At 38.3% G+C, this 21,995-nt stretch overlaps 1 protein-coding gene across 5 annotated transcripts in view; it reads left to right on the top strand.

The window, feature by feature from the left end:
- Positions 1-21,995, top strand: part of LCLAT1 (lysocardiolipin acyltransferase 1) — a 117,095-nt gene that overhangs the window by 14,449 nt on the left and 80,651 nt on the right. The window contains exon 3 of one of the 5 annotated variants that reach the window (XM_040611484.1): positions 7,964-8,082. The exons of the other annotated variants lie outside the window; for them this stretch is intronic. The gene's annotated coding sequence lies outside the window, so the exon portion shown is untranslated. The remainder of the gene's footprint in view (positions 1-7,963; positions 8,083-21,995) is intronic. 5 annotated transcript variants of the gene reach the window in all.

Below are 21,995 nucleotides of genomic sequence, written 5' to 3'. Positions count from 1 at the left end.
GGGGGGAATATATTTACCTTTTACTGAAGTAGTTTGAACTAATTTGTGAGGCCATACTATGACACAGAATTATTAAGACTTTATACACACTACAAAAAGCTTTAGAATTGAGAACAGTTTCACCTGTTTCCCTCCTGTCATTTATTTTGGGCAATGACTGGTATGAAAATGATGTCTTTATTTTCGTGATCTTCATGTTTTGTCTTTTAATCTCTTGTTAGTTTTTCTCCCAGCCTTGCAATATTGCAAAACAACACTATGAGTTTAATTATTTGCTAAACTGTTTGAAATGGAGCTGGGGACTGGTGAATTTTTAAGTGACTTCATAGTTTCTTAATTTTGCAGCTAGCAGGGAGGTATTTTCAGAATCATCGGCGTAATTCAGAGTTTCCTAAAAGTTGGCCTTAATTATTCTGGTTGGAGTTAGGACCAGGCCCAAAGGAATTATTCTAGTGGTTAAAGATGGAAACTCCCTCATGCTGAATTTGGAGGGCCGTAAGCTGTCTTTATCCTTCTTGTAGAAACTATGCAGCAGCTAAAGGCACACTCAGGGGCTTAACTTCCCAGCTAGTAAGGATACTCTGGATGCTTGCAGAAATGTTTAGGATCGAGACCCTACACAAATGCATACTAGATGTACTGGAGAGAGTTCAATGAAGGGCAACAAGGATGATGAAAGGACTGGAACATCTGACGTATGAGGAAAAGCTGAGAGAGCTGGGGCTGTTCAGCCTGGAGAAGGGAAGGCTCAGGGAGGGGGGCTACAAATACCTGCGGGGAGGGTATGGAGAGGACAGGGCCAGGCTCTTCATAGTGGTGCCCGGTGACAGGACTAGAGCCAGTGGGCCTAAACTGAAACAGGTCAGAAAACATCTTTTTCCTGGGAGGTTAAGTGAGCACTGTCACAGGTTGCCCAAGGAGGTTATGGAATCTACCTCAGAGACCAGGCACTGTCTTGGGGGACTGGCTGGAGGGGGTCCTGTCGGAGCAGGAGGGTGGGACCAGATGACCTCCAGAGGTCCCTTCCAGCCTCAGCTGTTCTGTGTGATTCTGTTGTGCAAATGTCATACAATCTTCATTGGTTTGAGATCACCCATAGGTGATTTGCAGGGGAAGATGATTCTCCTTAAAATAAAAGATACCTGACTTACTCCTTTAAAGCTCATATCAGCTTCAGAGGAGATAACTACTTAGCTTAAAGATGCAGAACAAGGAGTGTTATTTGTGTAACAAGGTCCCTTTCCAGTTTTTAGTCTTAGGAATCATGTGAAATGAGAACTGAAGTGGCGGTTTCAGTTGCCATTAGAGCAATTTAAATGTATATTGTAACTAAGCCACCATAGGAAAATAATTATTTTTTCCTGAGGGAGGAAGGACATAAGCGCTTGCTGTGTACTGTGTTTTGTTCTACACTATTTTCTTTTCTTGTGTACTGGTCTTGCACTATAAGAAGGGAGAGAAGGGCTTGAAACACAGGAAAATGTGGTTGTTAAGCCACAAAAAAAATAAGAGGTCTCAACAGCATGCAGAGTATCAAACCCAATTTCTTTCGTTCTTGATTTTGCTTTCATTTTGAGAGTGACAGTTTAAAGAAAATGATAAAGTTACTTTCCTTTAGGTGATTGAAATCTGCTTGTCTTTTTTGTAATGAAAGTGCTCCCATTTTGAAATGCTTGTTTATTTTCACAAGTTTGGAGCAGCTTTAAATTCAGTGACTTCAAAATGTGCCTGTACATTTTAATTGGCCTTCTTGACACACACTTTGTTGTTAAATGAAACATTTTTATTGGCACAAAAATATTTGCCCCACCTATTTTCATTTGCAAGTGGTTAGAACGGTAACATTAAGGGCTGTTTAAAGTATATGAAGTGAGTTCTGGGGTCGTTCCCCACCTGTTGTTTATTTTGGTTTATGCAAGAACAGTGAAAAGTAATCATGTTGGTGAAGTTCTGCCATCTGCGTAGTGGTTTTGGAGGGTAACATCACTGTGTCCTGTAAAATGTAGATTTAGACGGTTTACAATTCAACAGGTTTGGTTGGCTTCTTCAAGAAAAACTTGGGACTTTTAGAACAATGAACAGTGAATGTTGGCATGAAAGGTCACTTCTTAGCTTTAAAGTAACCTGGAGTACATTGTACTGAATTATGGAACAAAAGACTGTAAATACAGAAAATCTTTGATTAACTTTTCCTTTTCAAAGTGTCTTGACCTTTGAGTTCCCCTAGCTGACATTTTTAGAAGACTTTTAGTATTATTTTCTTTCACTTTAAAGGGTTTATTTGCATATTTGCTCCCACATATTGCATTGTCATCTTCTCTGCCATTTGATTTTCTTCAGCTACAAACGGCATCTACGTGTCATATCAGCATGGTTACTGTAGTGATACAGTCCTTTTATATAAAATTCTAGAAATGTATTTGCATTTCTGTAAGTAGATGTTATCTTCGTAAGCAAAAGAAAAAATAAAGGAAACAGGAGTGAAAAAGGGGGGGGGGGGGAGAAAGCAAAGCTGATAAGCAACTACAAAAACATTTGAAAGACAGCCTAACATTCAAATTAGGAGTAAATCACATAGGATTCACATCATGTATCTTTCTATTTTTAGTTTTGAAATTATTAGCTGCATTTTCTATTTAAAAGTAATGACATATTTAGTCAGACTTAATGCAAGTGAATCATAGTATTGCATTGTTATTGTATAACATAGTCATTGTTGGTTGTGTTTCTTGTACTCTTTGTAATTTGGAGGGGAAAAAAACCCCTTCTCTGTGCTCTGGAAATTGCTCAGACATTTCATAGTCTGGGGTGGTGATGAATAAATTACACTATAAATAATGCAGGCAACAGGAATACATATTTTTGTTAGGCTAGACTTCTCCAGTTGACATCTTTCTTTCCTTTTCTTTACACGCTCCCTGTGGTGTCAGCAACGTAGGCTGTATAAGATTATGAATAACTTTTTTACAAGGAATTATTGCAGACTTGATCTTTTTACATGACTGTTCGTACTGGTTCTACTGTCTAAGCTGGTAGCTCCCAGCTGTTCTTTAAAGGTCATGCTAGCAGTGCCTATTAATGTGGCCGTGTCCTTCCTCTCCCTGGTTCCTATCCTGCTGTTGCTGCTGCAGAATGGCAACTTCTTCCAACAGTTAAAGGTGGATTAAATCCAAGTAGTTGGCACCTTGGCCAGCTGGCCAGCTCAACAACATCTTCCTGGGTTGGAGAGACAGCATCCCTTGCTCTATAATAGCTGTCTGAACAAACCCCAGATGGAAGGTCTAATTTTCTCCTTGGTGCTTTTCTTCCTCTTTAATACTACGTTCCCTGAAGCCTTGAAGTTGTTTTACACAATCTGACGTACTGTTTGCAACTAACTGCTTTCTAGTAAGATAGTCCATAAAATGGAAACTTTTCCTTAAAACATGGTACAGAGTTTAGACTTTTTAATTTTATTTTAAAGATTCCAAGAGAAGGTTGGAGGGTGGTGGTGAGAATTGCTGGCCCTTTGCTGTTGGGAAGGTTACGGGATTTTTAATCACCTCACTTTGCACTGACCACCTGCTACGGATAGCTGAGCAAAACTGAGGGTGGGATTTGACCCTTTGTTGCTTGAATGGGCAAGTTGTCTGGCAGCTGTCAGTCCTTTTCCTGTATGGGTTTGGATACTCAGCAAGAGTGAAGAAGGGTTTAAAGATTGCTGATAGAACAAAGGGATTTGGTCTGTTTATATAGCAAACAAGATCAGCCTGCTAGTGAATGAGTAATGCTAAGAAGGATATAAGCCCATGTATTTTATGTCTTAAGATAAATGTTAACAGAAACGAAGAATAAACTCGCCATCATTACCTACTGCAGGCTTTCTTCCTGTGCCTTCTTGTGAAGTACATGGTTCAAGTCACTGTCGGACAGGATGGCTGGGGGAACTGCTGCTGATTCAGTTTGGCAATTTCTGTGGTTTTTCCACTGGTCATTTCTTTCTTCGACATCATACAAGATAACAAAGTCTCTTAGGTCAAGACACTGTAAATATTCATTCTCCATAAATGTTGTTCTGTTAAACACAAGTCAGATCTGAGTTTATAGAATCCTTTCTTTCTTCAGCCTGGGCAATTTTCCAGTTTTCTGAGGGCAAGCAGCCCAGCAAACACTCCTTCAGACAATTCCTCATCTTTCTCCTTTTTCCAGAATGAAAATCCAAAAATATCAGCAGTGGGGGCCAAATAACAAAGGAAAAGTGGGTGTTGCCACTTCTTGCCAGATTTTTTGTAAATGTTCCTCTCCTTTCCCTATCCCAGAATAATAACAAAACTTCTCAAAGAATCCACAAAATAAACCAGACTCTTTCAGCCTCTGATCTAATTTAGAGTAGATGCCGTAATGAAAATGCTATAGAACACGTACTGTAAAGCGTATACTTTTTATCTGACTGTTAAGGTTTTATTCATCTGTAAAGGCTGCAAGACATTCTAGGGTAACTGCTAGGTCCCTGGTGCTCAGCTGTTATTCCTGTTTCTAGGGTATTGACTGGGTTGATGCTAGTTGCTTTTTTACTTAAGAGTGAGGAGTCTTACCTGAGACATGAGTGGGTAGATTCCATAGTTTAGGCCAGACTGGAGTGAAATTCTGTCATGAGGAGCTAGAAAACCAGGGGATACAAGCTCCAGAGAGAGTGATTGTAGGCTGGAGGTTCTCTGATCCATGTCTGCTTGTTCCCCCTCCAGCTTCAGTGACACGATCAGTAATAGTAAGTAGAGTGAGGGGGTTCGATAGACAGTGAGATCCGGGGATTGGTGTTAAGCAGACCAGATGTGGGATTAGAAACCAAGCTGTGCTGGCAGTATGAGATAATAGAACTGAAAAGCCAAAGATCACTGCTGAGAAGCAAGATCAGAAACTAAGGCAGAATGACAGCAAGAGGGACAGGCAGCAGGTTTTTGGAGCAATAACCAGGATGTTATCTGCAGCTGCAGAGTAGCTGTTTGGGTTTCTTCTATACCAGATGTGTGTGGCAACCATGAATGGAGTTCACAGGGTCAGTTCTTTAACTCATTGAACATTGGTGGCTGGCTGCAGCTTGTCTGTCTTGAGTCATGTGTGCTGCCCTTTTCTACAGGTCATTCTTATTTTAGTTTAAATTCTTGGGGTTACAGTGAATTCACTGTTGTGAAGGTTTAAAGAGATATTTTTTTTTTAACCCAATGGTGTTTTATATCAACAAGTCATTGAACTTAACCGTGTTCATACGTGTGGTAGGAAAGAACAGTTTCTTCATCAGTGGTATTACTAGAGGAAGTTCTGCTGCATTCAAATTCTGTGAGATTGCTGCCTTTTGATCGGTCAGATCTACGTGATTGATCTGTATAATGCAGTGACTGTGTATGAGCTGTACCATGACATATTCAAAGAATTAATAGTGGATGCCTTGAAACCATTCCTACCTGTGTGAGTCATGGTGGGAGTTGTGACCTCCCTAAGATGTATTTTGAGGATCGTAGCTGTGAGCATTCTCCAAAGGGCAAGTATCTGTGAAGTATTTCCAGGTCGATGACTGTCAGAGTGGAATTCTTCAATTAGAGGCAACAGCCACCCAAACTGAGAAATAGTCTGGAATCTGAGGACCATGTCTGTGTAAGAAAAGAGTTTTTCAGTTTTTTTGCTTCTGTTTTGATTTTGATTGCTAATATGGTTTTTGGTTTGTGTTTTTTTTTTTATTTTTTATTTTTATTTTGGAGAGTGCAAAAGCTAGAAAATTCAATGCCTCTATTCCAGGCAGTGTCTCAATGGAAGACTCCTGGAAAACCACACTTGTTCTGGAGACAAACATAATGTCATTTCAGTAGCAGAATCCCTTTGTGAGCCTCCTGGGAACAAATATTTTGCATGAAGACTCCATTTTTCTTGTTCTGAATTCAAACAAATTACCCTGCAGACTATTTGTGGTAAACTTTTCTTGAGAAAGCCTTGAGAATCAAGACTGAATCTGAGTGCTGTTTAGAAACTGTAAGTGTGAGAACAGGTAAATGTATTGAGCAGACAGTGCTGTGCCTTGGTCTTCTGAGAAGCTGGGAATATCAGTGTCCTTTAGAGCTTCCAGCTGGTGTTTCCATCTGTTCTCCAGACTGTTGTGCTCTCCATAAAAAAGTATGTTGACCTGGAACAGCAAAGCAACTTTCTTTTTCTTTCTTTAATTAGGTGGTGACTTAAGATATTTACAGAGGAAAGAATAATTTGCTTAAGCGAATTGATAGTAAGGGTGTTGAGACCTCTCTTCATCTCTAGGGATCTTTTTGTCCCCTTTTGTGTCGGAACAATCCCAAGTTTTTTGTTTCTGTAGTGCAGAGGCAAAGATAGAAGGCTGGCTCAGAGTGTCGGAGAGGGAACCAAGACATAAATCCAAATGACCTTATTGGGACTTTGACACATTTACTTTCCAGCTGATTGAGAACATAGCCACAAGGAGAACGTGCTTGGGAATTTTCCACCTGCCCATTTGACGCAGGACAAGAAAGAAACCATTCATTTCCTGACGGCATGTCTGAAAACTGGAAGTGGAATGATTATTTAATGGGGGTTTGGCAATTTGATTCATAGGTTTTGAATGCTTGTAGTTGCCAGTTCTTGATGCAATACATTTTTTATTTATTTATTCCATGAATAAAAAGGTGCAACAGACAAATCTGCAGGGTGTCAGAGCATACTGTGGTCTACTCTGTTTTGTTCTCCCTCTGATAGCATGATAGATAAAAGTATTTTGAGGCCTGTCCTCTTCCATCAAGCCTCTGGGAAAGAAAAAAGAAAAGGTGGGAGAGGGGGGACTGAGCATGGAAAATTTTATAAAATTGCTCATGGGTTTCCTTTTCATGTGAAATTTCCCTGAAATTTTCCCCATGACTCATTTCCTGCTTTAGTCCTTTTTAAGTCCATAGCTTGGGCTTTTTTTTTTTTGCTTTTTTTTTTTTGTTTTCCTCCAAGACAGGTAGGTAGCTTTTTCCTGTCCAGTGTGACATGGATTTTGCAAAGGTGCATATTCCGTGTTGAAGTTATTCTGCATCTTCTGAGTGCTTAGACATTGCAGTCTATTCTCCATAGGGACAGGTGCCCTCTTTTCTCTAACTTCTCTTTAAGGCTCATGAGCGAAGAGGGGAAGCATGGAATAAACTTCCAAAGAAAACTGATATCAGAGGTGTGTTGTGCGAGGGAAGAGGTGGTGGGAGGTAGAATGTTTTATTTTACCAGGTGTCTATTGGTTGCCAAGGTCTTGTGCCGACAGAAGGTGACTGAGGGAATTTCTTATGGTTTCATAGCTTCTGACTTTTCAGTTTTTAGTTCACTCTTTCTGCTGGATATAGACTTCTCTAGAACTCATTCCCTGAAATGCTGCCTGGCAGCTTCTGCAGTGGTAAGGGCAGCTCTTTTCTGGATCAAAAACTGGCATGACTAATTCTTTTTTGTTGGAGAAACAGAAATACTGTCCACTGTGAGAGATGTAAAAGGCTGATAGAACGCCGGAGTCCTTTACCAATGTATAGTCATTGCCATTCATATGTTCTATGGAATCCATAAATACTTTACTTACTGTGAATGTATCTAGTCTGACCAAACTCTTGGACATGGTTAAAGCTCTACAACGTAACTTTCCTTATGAGGAGAAAAACATAATTGAGACTCTTGGGGTTCTTCTAGTACCTGTAAGGTAGAGCTTACGACTTTTGTAGAAACATGCACAATGATATATATAGTATGTTCTTCTACTGCGATTAAAGTTTAGTATAACAATTCAATACATCTGAAGCATTGTGAGCCCTTGAAGATCTTGGCAGTGTGTTTTGGAATATCTTATTCCGTAAAAGTTTGTATGATCTGATCACCGAACTATCTGAATAATCCTTGCAGTGAATTAAGACCTGTCCTCTTTTTCCTCTCTTCTCTCACCCCCCCCCCCCCCCCCCCCCCCTTCTAGGATTCAGATCAACCATATTATTTACGAGACCCGAGTCTGTTGAAAAAGCGTGTGATCTCCCTAGTGAAACTCTTTCAATTCTAAATGATTAATTTGTTGGAAAATGAAGCTTAAATACTGTAAGTAAAATAGCCTGCAGAGGTTAATTCAGTTTTGATCTATGCATTGGTAGTATCTTTGATTTATATGAATACATGCTACTTTTTCTTAACTAGCTCTTTCCTTTCTCTAAACTTATAAGCCACCAAATGGAGAGCCTTGAATGAAGAATGTAGCTTACGCTTTAATTAGAAACATACCTACCTGTCCTGCTCATAAGCAGTGCAGTCATCCTGATGTTGAAAATGTCATGGTTAAACTTCTTAATCCCTTATGAAAAAGGAGCTTATTTTGTATAGAAATAATGCTGACTACTTAGGCTCTTTTCATATCACTAACAGCATAATTTCTACTAATTGGATAAATTACTACATCTGAAACATGTTTGGGATACCTGAAAAGGCAGTCTTAAAGAACAAACTGAAAGCTGAAATCCAAAATAAGATTGAATTAAAATAATAATAAAAAATAAAACTACCCCCACACACCCTCCCGCCCCAATACAACTAGGGAAATCTTCCCTGCATTAACTTGCAGTAACCATGTCATAGGCACTTGCAAATACTGAAAGTGGCAATTTCCTCGAGTGGCAATGCTGGCTTCGTTCCCCTTTCTAAAATGAGGGGAGTTTTCCATCCAGGAGTAGGTAGATGTATTGCAGCTCACTTTTGATTTAGATGTGTTTATGCATTTCCATGTGTAAAGTGTAAATTCGTAGCTCATTTTGAAGTATGAGTACATCTAAGCAGTGATAGATGCTATTTAGCTGTTTGCTCCACCAGATAGAAACGCTGAGTAAAAACTTGCTGCTGTGTTTGATTTTTACAATCCTGTTTTTATGTTCTTGTCTCTGAATATACATATAGCTGTATTTGTTGAAAGGCCAAGTTCTTGTAAATCAGATGCGTGCTCAGAAAGACTCTTGATAAACTAGGGAAACTAAATTTCCCAGCTTGTTCACTGTTTACTCTTTTGAGTTATGAATAAATTGGCTGAAGACAAATGTGGCTCTTTCAGAGTCAGCCACATACAAGCAAAACCCAGTGAGTATAGCTGTCATGACAAAAGGTGAAATTTTTTCAGATCAATGGGACACTTCAAATATTACCATTTTATTGACTGTACTAAATAGTCCATTATTGAGGACTGGTAGCCTATTACTAATGTGTTTTACGCATATATATGTGAAGAGTGTGTATGGGGCCGGAAGCTGGGGTCCTTATGGCATTAGTAACAGATTACATCCTTGACACTATTAGAGAGTAAGGGGTTAACCTCACAGCATAGTGAGTAGAGAATCTTTGTCTGAGGTGTTTTGTCACCTGTAGGTTAATTTTTTTTTTTTAATTTATAATTTCTTTTGAAAATAGAACTGGCTAAGGGAAGATTCTGGTGGTGATGGCAATGCTTGCCCAGCATGCATCTGGCCTAGGATGGTCTTTGAATACGTGTGATTATATGGAAAATAAGTTTGGTTGGTCAAATTCAGTAGTGTAATGTGTTTACTGTTCATGATATATTCTCTTTATCCGCTTTACCAAAATGAAGACTGAAATTTCATGGTTAGCTTGCAGTTGTCTTTATGGAAACAAAACTATTAAATCAGAACATGGGTCAATAGCCTAATAGTGGATGATGTTCGGTATCTGTGTGCTGGTATTTTCAAACCTTTTGGAAGGCTGTTCTGGGCAAACTATTGTTGGCTGAGTGAACTGAACTGAACAGCCTTCCATAAACATTTGATTAAATGATCTAATGATATCTTCTGGCTTTAAACTTTGGGGAGGACAAGCCCATGACAACTAAAATACAGTTTTATCCAAATGTCTTTTGGTGGCATTGATGGAAGAATATTCTTTTGTATGTTTAAGTCAGCAGGAACAAACTGAAAGAAAATTGAGGAGGGAGCTATTTTGCAGAAGCACTTTTGCAAACTTTTTTTTTTCATTGCTGAAGTTTGTTATGACTGCACATGTTTAGTCACTTCTTGTATGTAAAGAAAAAGTGACCATGAAAATTGCCATTTTTCTATCCTTCTCATATGTAAATGTTAGTAAGTCTGATAACCTGGGTCTTGAACTGATCTCTAAAACAGCTCAAAAGGGTTAAGCTTCATTATTTGCTGAAACTTTGTTCAAAATGCCAGGTTGTGTGGGTGTACAGCAGTAGTTGCATGTTCTTGTAGGAGAACCTTTATTCATAACAGGAAACTCTTCCAGGGCATCTTGTACCTTGTTCCCTCCCTCCCTTTTCTCACAAGAAAAATTTGAAAAAATACTGCCTGCATAGTACTTTACATTTGGAGGGTTCTAATGTCACAAAAATGTGAAAAGAGAGAGGCATCCCTGAGGTTAAGTGTCTCTTTAGTTTTTCCTACACTGATTGCAAATTTTACTCAGAAGTTCAAAGATATTAACCCCCTGTAGATCAAGCCTCCATGAAAATAAGCTGTGTATGTATTTGCTGCTTCATAGGAAGAGGAAGTGGAGTTTTCTTTTGTAAAATTAGATTATAGGATCAGCCTACTGAATGGAGTGAGATGGGATGGGGAATGAGGGGGAGTAATTTCAGTGACCCAACTTAAGGTACTTATGTAAATGCCCAAAATGAAATGAAGGAAATCCTCCTTTGATGGATTGGTACTAGGCTTGGCAAATTCAAAATTGCATAAGGTAATTTTGATCCCGGATTTTGAAAGTCTGTACTACTTTGCCGGTATGAAGCAGAAGGCAGCTAATTTCTTTTCAATTTAATCTGTTTCTGTCAAAGATTTGAAAAAAATCAACAACCAAACCCTTACTCCAGAAACACAGTAATGTTATTGTAGTGTACACACAAAAGACGTGAAAGCAGACTTAAAAGGCGATTCTTACAATTACTTCAATTATTTTGGTTTCAGTATGTATTCAAGCTAAAACACTTGAAGGGATGCTCCTTTACATAAGCACCTCTCCTCTGGAAGCTGCTTGTGGTTTAATGTTTCATCACAGTAATGGCAGCTCCTATGTGCTGCCAAGAGACCATTACTTTTTCTTGTGCTCAGGCTGTTCCAGTGAGATACCTTTAAGGTGAGAAAATGCATATTTAAGAAATTCTGTCATCACTGCCTATGCGGTGAGAGCGCTTTGTGTGAACTTCTTACCCCATTCCACCCAAGTATAATTGCTGCTGTTTCTATGGAATGAAGTTCATTTAAAAAAAAAACCAACCAAACAACCAGAACAAAAAAACCGGATAAAACAAAAACCAAATACTGAAATCATATGTGATTTACAAGAAAGGTTTTAGAACTGGGTTATGTAAATAATAAAGATTATTTGATTGTAAATACTATGTCTACAAAAAGTGTTTTGGTTTCTGCAAGGAAATCAATGGGAAGGTCCAACTGATGTTGTTAGAAAATGGGTTGTTCCATAATAAAACCTTGATACTTTGAATCCTTTGGTTTTGTCCCCTAATGATACTCCTTTCAAAGCACCAACTGCAGCTTTACCGCCACATCATTTGCCTTATGGAAATAGATCAAAGCGAAGCACATGCTGGGGCTAGTGCAGGGCCATGCGTGTGCTGTTTGACCAGCCAGCTGCTTCCAAACAAAATTTATATAGCTATATTATTTCAATGTATTTTTTGAAAAGACTGTTAACCTGTCATATGCCTAAACTGGTGAAGGTGGAGGAGGATCTGAAAATGCTGATTTTTGGTGACTGTTTAACTTAAAAGGCAGAAACTACAAAGGTGTCACAATTTTTTTCCCCTCCTGTTTCCCATTCTTTATAGCAAAAAAAAAAAACCCAAAAAACCCCCCAAAAACAAATTAAAAGAGAACTTGGATTAAATAGTAAGTATGGGCAGTAGTATCTTTTAATACAAACTGAATTACTGGATGCATTGCCCATAAAACTTTTCTAAATATTGATGTAGAAGGTTGCTTACATTTCTTCATACATGCAGATTCAGGGCAGAGGGAGAGTCAAGTCTTAAAAGAATAGTTTCATGAACATTTGTCTTCAGTGTAATTTTCTGAATACTCTGTTCTGACATTCTTAGCAGTACATCAAAACTAGTAATCAGATTTAATTGCTCAGCAATCCTTGACATCACTTAGTCCAATGATTGATTCCTTTTACCAGCATTACTTTAATAATACATCTGTTTGATCCCAAAAGAAGAGATCTTTTTTAGAAGTTGTTGTGAAAGCTTCTTTTCTTACTGTAATGGTTCAACAAAATGCTCAGCTGCGGCTGAATTGGAAAGGAAACACACGTTGTTGTAGCTTGTATCTATGTTGGAAAAAAATTTTCAATATAATAAATCTTAGGGGTTGTTGAAAACTCTGTGCTCAGCAGGAATCCGTGTTTCCTCAAGTTGTTTTCAAATTTTCTCCTTACTGCATTTTTGAAATATTTTTTTTTTACAAACTTTACCTCTCCTTCAGTAAGTTAGACAAGGATTCTTGGGAAAGATGGGTGATGGAAAACTCAGGCTCATATACGTGTGAGTCAGTACATTAATCTTCTGCATTGTAATTGGCTTCAAATTATTTTTTGTTAGAAGGCATGTTGTTTTGCCTTGCTTAGCTGTAGTACTGGGCTTTCCAATTGCTCTGGGCTTTCCCTTTGACATAGTATGTTCCTGTATTTCCACTGCTGCGTTGTTTTGGTTCTTCCTGTCCTTTCTCTCTGGCTGTTAATCTGCAACAACAGCAGGAGCAGGTGAAAATTATTTGTGTGAGAAGAAAATTTTGAGTTGTTAAGCCATTTTATGTAAAAATAAAACCTGTATGTTTCAGCCTTGAGAAATTATGGGCTTAAGTTATTCATGCTAATCCAAGTATATAACTGATACTGTAACAGCCTGTGATTTTTCTCACAGCACATTTATAGATACTGTAGTAGAAGTTGTAAACATTTATCTTCTATTTAAACCATGAAAAATGTATTATTACTCTTCAAATAAAAAATACAATTCTCCATGCGTTTTTGCAGAGAGCTTTTAAGGCCATCTATGTGTTAAGAGCTGCCCTCATGGGAAGACGGTGCTCTTGCATAAATTCGGATCAAAGTACGTACAAGAAGTTTTATTTAGTGTTAAGAGTGGAAGCACTCCAAAGAAGTGTCCAAATATGTTCCCCTGTGAAAATAAAAATTAGGAGTTTTTAACTGAACAATCACAGTTAACTTTTTTGGAGGTGTTACTGCCTCGGTCATTGCTCAAGATGGACTTGCCGAGGGGAGAAGTCAGAACCCTGAGGGGCAGGGCTCCTGCCTTGCTTGTCACTGGGGCTCTGATCTTAGTGCCATTGTGGAGAATTAAAGACTGTGCTTCGTATGAGTTAAGATACGTAGGAGTGAGTACTTCCCAATTAGCTGCCTCCACCAGAATAGAAATCCACATACTATTCGTTCTGCCCGTGAGCGTGGAAGACATCCCTGTATGTCTTCTTTATGCTTCTGGGAAAGATGGCAAGTTGACCCAGCTGCCAGTTAATTCACAACATTTTACTAAAGTATTGGAACAATTTTACTGTCCCTTGTTTAAGGTCTCATAACTATAGTTTCTCTAAATATTTTCCATGCTTTTGTTAGTATTTACTTACGCTAGCACAAATGAATAGCTTGAATAGGCTCCAAGCGACACTCTGTAATAACCAGGTTTTCAATCCTTGTGTTGCATTGTTTGCCATCGCTACGCTTGCTCTTGTTTATCAAGCTGTTTGCTTGATGGGTCATGCTGGCAACAAAAACACTGCAGAGCTGAACATCTCCCTATCGGGTAAGATAGCTGTCTGTTCCATGCCCAGGTGAGAAGTGTCACTTAGGCTTGGCACATAAGAATATTTCACAGTCAAGACTGTTATTTTTTAATGCTGGTGCTTCTGTGTTCAACTTTGTGGCTGAGCTTGTGATGTTTTTTCTTAACTTCAGCATGCCTTGTAGTCATGCCAGAAAAAGACTTAATTTTCTTGAGGCTGTACTGTTTGGCTGCAAAGTGTCCCAGGCTGTATTGTTTTAATGCAAAGTGTCCTAGTATGTAAAGATATGCTGTGCTTTGGTTATTTGGGAGTACTGAGAGTTTCAGCAGTATGTTTACTTTTGTAAGACATGGGGAGAAACCTCAAACTGATGAGGAAGAGAGAGAAATGAAATGTCATAAGCACCTGTTTTTGACGAGTCCATGTTTTATAATTTCCCCAATAAAGATATCACTTCCACTTGCCGTGAACTCATTAAAGGTGTTTCAAGAGCTGTGATGTACATGCTTTCTCACATACATCCTTAGCCAATTGTCCAGGTACTTCACTTACGAGCATATTTCACGGCTTGAAGATGAGCTCTTCTAGCTTATCTTTCTGTGGTGTTAGTATGCTAATAAGAAATAGCAGTTTCTTTTCAGGAATTCTGTGGTTTTGTATAATCTTTTTCCTGAAAGGTCAGGGCACTTAGTAAAAGGGGGAATATGCCAGGGTGTGTTCATACTTGGAAATGAGAACTCTAGATCACCTTGGAAGTAAAATTCTTGTAGTTAGAGAGGGGGTGGGGGAAAGGGCAAAAAAAAAATCCTTATAATGAATTGCTAGAAATCAATGAATTAAATCTGTCTGGCCCTAAAGAATAGTCTAGATACAACTGATATTAAACAAGTTCCATGACTACTGAAAAATGCTATGAGAAGATTTCTGATTTCGTTATTTCTGGTAGCTTGCTCTGCACAGCTGAATCTGGATAACGTTCTCCTTTGTTGGATATGATTTACCTAGTGCAAAGACTGAGTCATTGCGTTTCCTCTTCGATTCCTTTGTTGTTGTTACTCTTTTAAGGGTGAGAGGGGATATCAGTAAGTAACATTCTCTAGACTGCCTTGTCACCTGTCTCCTTTATCTTCAACATGATAGTTTTAGTGTAGGTTAGGGTATTCTATATCTTCTGGCCTCTCATCCTTGAGGTATAAGCAGCATAGTTTCCTTAACTATCCAAACAATTTTTTGCTTCAGTGATCAGTCTGTTGTTCTGTCTTTTTGTTCCTTTCTGCTATCACTTTGCAGATTTTAAGGCAGTTTTGTAGCAACATAGTGGTACTGAATCCGAGACTGGAAGTGGTCAGTTGGTCTATAACAATGCCTGTAAAATAGCTCTTGTGATGCTTTCCTTCTTGCCTCCCCATTTTTTCCTAATAGCTCTTGTTAAGCTAGAGCATTGCTCACAACTGTAAAATCTAGTAGTCCCTGAATAGCTGTAATGGGTTATTTCCCTGACTGGGTCACTTGCTGTTCTGTAATTATTTCATGGATACTTTATTCTTGGATTGCCTAGCATCTATGTGTCTGCCACGGCACGTCTATTTAATGAATCTGCAACTGCCAAATGCATTTGCAGCTGACTTCAAACTCATTCTTACTGTAACATGGACTTGGTTCTTGTGATGGGAAATACAACACCTATTAAATCACTTCAAATTCTTTTTTATAAGCTCCTTTTAGTTCTGGCAAACTTTATTAAAAACTGAGACTCTGTTTCAAATGAGCTACAATTTAAAATAATACAAAGCTAAAACTCTAAAAATCTTAGTCTTAGATGTTGCTTTTTTCCGTTTGTCTTCTGGCAGCTTAGTCAAGTATTGCCTAAGTGCTGGCAGATAACGTCCCTGGTTGCTTCAACATTTAATTACTTTATGTAGCTTCTTATACTGTTGATTTGTTATAGGCTAAAATGATCATGCTAAATGTTCGTGCAAAACATTGTTATTCATTTGTCGGTAGTGCTGGGTCCTTTGCATCTAAATGCAAAACTCTTTACAAGAATCAAGTGTCGCTCATGCCTTCCTCTGTGTTTGAGGGACCAAAGCCATTCAGCTTTAACAAGAAACATGAGTTGCTTTATTATACTATATTGCTAAAACATTTTCTGGCTTTGAGAACACTTAAGTTTGAAGAAAAATGTTGTGCGTTTTATAGAATCAGATTCAGTAGCCCTGGAACCAGAAGCAATGTATCTGCATCAGCCTGTTGCTTTGCATGGGTTGAGAATCCCTGCTGAGACACGAAGCTTTATTAGCTCAAGTACAGATCATCTAACTCAGCTGTGCATCTTCTCAGGCAAGGTTTGCACCTATGCACAGCACCATCCAGATGGGTGAAGGCAGTGTTTATACTGTGAAACTGCAGGGCTCTGTCAGAAATAGCTTTGCAGACCTGGATCGACTTAAAGCCCTGAGGATGATGACCCTTTGGAGTTCTGTCAGGAGAGAGGTTTCCCTTTGTAGCTGGTGGAAAGAATTACAGAGCTGAAGATGGGGTTAAAGCTACAGTTCTTAACACTGGCTTGTAATGTAATCTTAGAAATATCCAGATATGCTGTTGATTGATCCTACTGGTAAGCTGTGCAAAAGAGATTTGAAGACTGTTCTCTAGAAGGCTCCGAAAAGCACAGCAAAACTTCATCTCTTTCTGTAAGGTCTTGGAACAGAAATAGTAGTAGAGGGGCGGTCGTTTGGCAATGTGTGTTTTTTGGCTGTATTGCTTTAGGTTCCATCTTCACCAAAACATAACAGGTTGAGAACAGGATTTCATGTCCAGAAATGGAACCAATGCAAATAAACTGTTTCTTCTTCTTCTTCTAGTGGGAATGAAACATATGTAAATTTTCTGCAGAACTACTGCGTTTTTCTTCTTTTGCTTTGAAGCCTGCCAGGTAACCAATCTATTGTTTCCACTATGCTTACCTCGGAAAGCAGCCAGCCTGTAAGCATAACTCACTAGAAAACCATTTATGCGGCTTTTAAAGTTGTTACAAATGTGATTATTTGCTGATGTGTAGGTATGCTTCTAGAGTGCTGTGTATTCCTGATACAAAGGCAGCCCTGCAACATTTCAAGTTCTCTAAAGTATGGCATTTTCCAATTAAGTGGCTAGAAAATTTTTAATGTTATTTGCAAATGTTGTGCTTTTTTCTTTGATATTTGTCTTGGAAATATATTTTAAAAGCCTGAGGCAGTTGCACAGACTCAAAGGCTTGGCAGAGTTATATGCCATTTATAACAGCAATTTATCTATCATTATTAAAAAAAAGTGACATACGTTTGTCTGTAGGCACTGTTCTCTATTTCTCATGTAAGTACTGTTTAGCCAGAATGACTTACATGGTAGGGAAATGAAGATAAGTCTCAAGTTTTTCTTTTCAGTCCTTTAAAAATTTGGAGAGTCGATAAAATCCATAATCTGATCTTGCAGTTGATTGAGGTGGAGACTCACTGGCTTCAGTAAGTTTGCTGTTGGGTTTTTTAGCATGGGGCCTGCTAAAGTTTTATAGCATGTAAAGTGCTACTGAGAAAAGGAATAAAGTAGTTCAGCAATTTTCATTGTTTTACAGATCATGGCTGTCATGGTATAAAAGAAACAAAACCCCCAAAGCCATGCTGTAATACTACCCATCCAGAATCAAATTCATTTGTAGCATACATTATAAATGGAAAAGGAGGAATTATTTGCCTTAATATGTTATGTTCTAGAACTGAGAGAGGTTTTTTAAAGGTTGGTCACAAATACAAAGCTTTCACTGAAACTTTCTCCAGGTTGGGTACCGTGCTTTAGACCTCTGAAAGTCTGCTTTTACATCCCCCGTTTTCTTCTCATAATCACGTTCTTTGGAATAACATGAGAGCGTAAGTTTTCTGTCATGCTCTTACTATCCTGGTGATGGTTGGTGGTTTTCATAGCTTGTTGAACAGGGAGTTTGAATTTTGTTCCTATGTGTCTCCTGTAATTCTCTTGACTTTGTTAACCTGATGGGAAAATTCTGTCTTGATGAGGGCAGAAAAGCCATTAGGAGTTTCCCTACACAGAATGTATCCTTACACAGAAGAGAGTTGTGAGTTACTGTTCTGTAAGTAGGCTGAGAAAAGAGTTTAGCTTGGAAATTGTGAACACAGAAAAGTTTTAAGAACCTTGGAAACTGAACATTTCTTTAAATCGTGCATTTGTGATCTGTTGCATGCGGTGCATATTGGTAACTTGAAAAGCTTTCACGACTCTTGGGGATTGATTTTGGTTCAGTGCCAGTGGCAGAGATTTTAGGATACTGCACTGAACACTCTGCTAGTTTTGTCTTGGAGTAACTGATCTTCAACATGAAGTCCTTGATTTCTGCTACCCAGCAGAGGATTTTATTGTGAAATAGGTACTTCTGAAATCATAAATGCCACCACCCCCCACCCCACCCCCCGCCAAGAATAGCAGTGAACTGAAGTGCTGGGGTGCTTTATTTTGGGGGGGGTGGGGCGAGAGAATAGTTGATCTGTTGGTTTGTTTGTAACGTCTCCAATTACAAAGTGGAACTTTCTATCAGTTTTTCATCATTTTCACTTGGATTTGTTATCTAAGTTGGTCAGCTGTTGTAGACTTAAAACCAGAGGACTTAGATTTGCCAGTTGTTGACCACAAGTAGCTGCTTTTTGTAAAGTAGACTGGGCTTGGAGCTGACTTGCAAGTTTTACATAATGTACTTAATAAAACTCCAAAACTGACCCCTGCTCCATGTTTCTTGCAAGGTTATGTGTGTGTTTGGGTTTTTTCTGTTTTTTTTTTGTTTTTTGTTTTTTTTCTCAGTTATTTAAAGATAGGGGATGGGGGGAATACAGCAGCTGTTCTTCATCTGTCAAACCTATTTTTGAGGACTTGTCAGCCAGGGCACTCTTTTTGTATTGGTTGCTGTTTAATACAGGCTTGAGGGATAGCACAGAGAACAGCTATGTGCGTGGAAAGGCATGAAGTAATTAAAAATTACTTGTATCTGTGCAACATGCATAGTAAAAATTGAGGTAGCTTTTGGTAGAAAAAGCTCTTGTGCAGTTCTTCCTAGAGCAGCTCAAATTTGTCAGTTTATCTAGATTTTCTGAATATTGTAAGGAATAAGAGCAAGCTACTTTTCCATAAATCATTCTTCTTTTTTTTGGGAAGCAGCTGTAGCTGCTGCTTGATACCCTCTTACAAATTACTTTAAATACCTTAGCTCATGCTCTCATTCAAGCGTTATTGGTCTAATGGTTGTCTGGAGCAACAGTGGAAAGAGTACAGGTAAACAAGAGTGAAAAAGCATCAGACTGATTTGATGCCTATACACTGACTGAATTATCTGCTTACAGTATCTAAAGGTTGTATTGCAAAGAATCTCAGCCAGGTTTTTTTGCATTTGGAAAGACACAATTACTTGGAAGAGCAAATTAAAAATTCTATTAATTTTTTTATTGAGTTAGAATAGTCAGATTAAGTCTTTGCAAATGAAAGAGATAATAAATTGTAAGATGCAGCAATAATCGTATTTTATTGGTAATATTTACGGAAATTACTCATTAAGTATTGCACTTTTTGTGCATGTGTAAGCTAATACCTGCTATACTATTAAAGAGGGTCACGGATGTGGTTTGTGATGATAATTATCTTTTATTACCCTATCCTATATTATGATACACATGTTAACCCTCTTAAATTTCTTTTTAAAAAAATCTCATTTTTTAAATGCAAGAAATGACTGTTGAAACTACTTCCCTTTTGTTCAAGTGCCTGCTTCTTCACATGTTTTTTTTCTATAACAGTGATCTGTGTCGTATTTGTATGTTCCTTAAAATACTGAAGTGCCCGAGAGAAGGATCAGAAATAAAATGTAGTTTCATAAAGAGGTCTCTGGAGACTGATGGAGCTTCTTGCCTGTATCATGTGGGCTACTGATTCGAGTGAATATCTGTGCAAATTAATAATTCAGCTTCTTCCTGTCTTTGCTTCCCATATAACCTCTGCTATTTCTGCAGTTCTTTTAACTGAGGCACAAATGAAAAGTTACATGACCACAGAGATGGGGTGAGATGTAGATCTGGAAATACAATTGAGTCAGTCTACAAAAGCTTGCTGTAAGCAATTTTCTTTTTAAAATATGGTACTACATAGAAACTAGTTTCTTGCTCTTGAGTGCAAGATTTGGTAAAAATTTCCTTTGTAATGTTGTTATGGGGGAAAAAAAAACAAACCACTCATAAAATACTCAAACAGAAAAGCCTGGTGATTTGTTGGACTTGAAACATTCTGCTAGCATGTGTCATTTCCACTGAAACTGTCTGCCTGGCTGACGCTTTGTCATTTGGCCACCTGCTCGGTGGCTGCTGAGAGCCCTGCATTATGTGCCTTGCAAGCCAGGAAGGATTGTCCAGCTGCTTGCTCTCCTGTCTAGATGATTTTGTTTAGTAACCTTAAAAACTAGTGAACAAGTAAAAGTTTGAGTCATTTGTTTGATGGACACCTGGGAAGTTGGCAATGTTTTGTTTCCCTCTTGCCCACCTACTTGAAGTCCAATTCACTTCACCCAGATGAAAGGTTTTAAAAATCGTTGTGAGAATTGCAACTGTGCTTCTGACTTGGAAATTATGTTTCAGAATGCAAAATTGAATATGGGAGCTGGAACTTCCAGCTCACCTCTTTCATTTGCCGTGCTTAGAGGAAATGCAGAACTCAATTAAGTCGGTTCCCGGTTAACTGCTGGCTTTCTTTGCAGAACTCTAAGAGAAAAGGTATCATTGGCTGTCTGTGTCAGTTTCTGCTTGATTTTAATTGAAGATAATGTTTACCTTTTCTACTGGTAATTGACTGAAAGAAGAATTAAACCCAGTGCCCAGTATTCCCTGTTCAGTTCTTGAAGACTAATGAACAGTTTTATTGTGCATGCTGATTGAATGGAAACATACTGACCGGCAATAATACAATGCTGTTTTATTGGCACTAATGAGCATTTCTTTATTTTTTCAGTAGTGTAATAAAACCTGATTTGCTGACTGCATAATACCAAGTGCTTAAAAGACTCTAGTTATCAGGCAGCTGCCTTTGTTTGTCAGGTAGTATTGCTTAATTCCTGAACCTGGAAGATGAATTAACCTGTTTGTACAAGACCTTTGAATTAGCCAGGAACTGTTAAGGAATCATGAAGCATGTGGTGAGTCTTGACTACTGTGACATTTCTAGACCTTTAATTTTAGAAAGTTAGGAAAAAAAAACCCCAAACTTTTTGTTTCTTACCAGATAAACTGATTTTGCATCCTTTGCCCACTTATAAGCCATAGAAGCAGTTGTGAGGAAAAGCTAGTTTTGTTGTGGAAAACCTTTTGAAATAGTCATCCTAACAAGCTGTGGTTTGTCTGTCATTCCAGCTACATCTTGCATAAAAGCAAGTAGATAAGTGAAACAAGACAAAATCTGATCACAAGCCTCTGTTTTATGTTATTATGCAAGCACTATGTTTGCAAAGAATATTGAACTAATTTCAAGTAAATATTTTAACAAAGATGAAGTTTACCAAAATGCCACTGTTTTGGAAAGTAATTTGTGCCACTGTAGCCAAGAATTTTTAAAACTAAGTGTAAAACATAAATTATATTTTAAGAATTACTGTTTCCCGTTACCTGGAGACAGAGCATGTTTTCCTTCTGCTATGGCAACGAGAACATGTGAAGTACAGTCCCTCAATAACTTGGAGTTCTGCCACAAAATAGATGAAGAACTACCCAGTATGAGGGTGCTGTCTTTCTCACGGTTTGCAACTTTCAGCCTGGATCTTATGATTTTGACTCTCACCCCACAGCTCTGACCCACACAGCAAATGGAAAGTGGCTTTAAGATGCATAAAGGTTGTAATAATACATGTAAAATCTAGTGTTGAGGGCGATTGCTGCATAAGGAAGAGATGGTTGTCAGCAGCAGTGAGGAAATACTTTGTACTTTGAAAATGCTTGGGGTCTGTTATTCAGACATTCTGTCGAATCCTGTAATTCATTTCTTGGGTGTCTCATCTCTTACATGAATCAGCTCCAGTTTTCTTTGTTTTGAGATTTTTCACATTTATTTTTGACCATTTTACAAGTCCTCATTAAGTACTCCTTTCCCTTTGAGATTATT

The sequence above is a fragment of the Falco naumanni genome, chromosome 12, assembly GCF_017639655.2.
Source record: "Falco naumanni isolate bFalNau1 chromosome 12, bFalNau1.pat, whole genome shotgun sequence".
Lineage (NCBI taxonomy): Eukaryota > Metazoa > Chordata > Aves > Falconiformes > Falconidae > Falco > Falco naumanni.
This window is presented reverse-complemented; position numbering and strand designations above follow the sequence as displayed.